At 44.2% G+C, this 815-nt stretch overlaps 1 protein-coding gene across 1 annotated transcript in view; it reads left to right on the top strand.

Moving 5' to 3' along the window:
* LOC103734736 (cytochrome b5 type B) overlaps positions 1-815 on the top strand; it is a 44,516-nt gene that overhangs the window by 39,663 nt on the left and 4,038 nt on the right. The gene's annotated exons all lie outside the window — the stretch shown is intronic.

Raw genomic sequence — 815 nt, 5'->3', positions numbered from 1 at the left:
GCCATGTTTGGATTTGAACCCAGGTCTTCTGCAAGAACAGTCAGTGTTCTTAACCATTGAGCCATCTCTCCAGCCCTGTTTTTTTGGTCTTTTTGAGTCAGGGTCTCCCTGTTGCCCCAGCTGGCCTGGAACTCAATATGTACACCAGGCTGTCCTTAAACTCACAGAGATCTGCCTGCTTCTGCCTCCATACTGCTGGGATTAAAGGCATGTGCCACCATACCCAGCTTTATATTTTACTTTATTTTTTTATGTGTATGAGTGTATTGCCTGCATTTCTGTAAGTGCACCTGTGTTGTGCAGTGGCCATGGAGGTCAGAAGAGGGTGTCAGATCCCCAGAACTGGAGTTATAGACAGTTGTTAGCTGCCATGAGGGTGCTGGAAATTGAACCCTGGTTCTCTGCAAGAGCAGCCAGTGCTCTTAACCATTGAGCCATCTCTCCAGCTCTGATGAAATGACACTTATATAATGGTATTTATCTCCTGGGTTCAGGCCCCTACCACCATACACATAAAAAAAGTAGTGTATTAATATTTAAAATAAAAGACACAAAGAAGCAATTTTTATCTATCTGTATTCTCATTACCAGAAATAATATATAGATAGGTAAAGAGAGAGAGAGAGGCCTTTATAGAAACACTTAGAATGACTAGGCGTGGTGGTGCACGACTTTAATCCCAGCACTTGGGAGGCAGAGGCAGGTGGATCTCTGAGATCGAGGCCAGCCTGATCTACATAGTGAGTGCCAGGCTAGCCGGGGCTACAGAGAGACCCTGTCTCAAAAAGACCAAAAAATTCTACTTAGAATGGTAT

This window comes from Nannospalax galili, unplaced genomic scaffold, assembly GCF_000622305.1.
Source record: "Nannospalax galili isolate Female #2095 unplaced genomic scaffold, S.galili_v1.0 scaffold410, whole genome shotgun sequence".
NCBI classification, from domain to species: Eukaryota; Metazoa; Chordata; class Mammalia; order Rodentia; family Spalacidae; genus Nannospalax; species Nannospalax galili.
The sequence above is the reverse complement of the archived record's forward strand: the minus strand, read 5'-3'. Positions and strand labels throughout refer to the sequence as shown.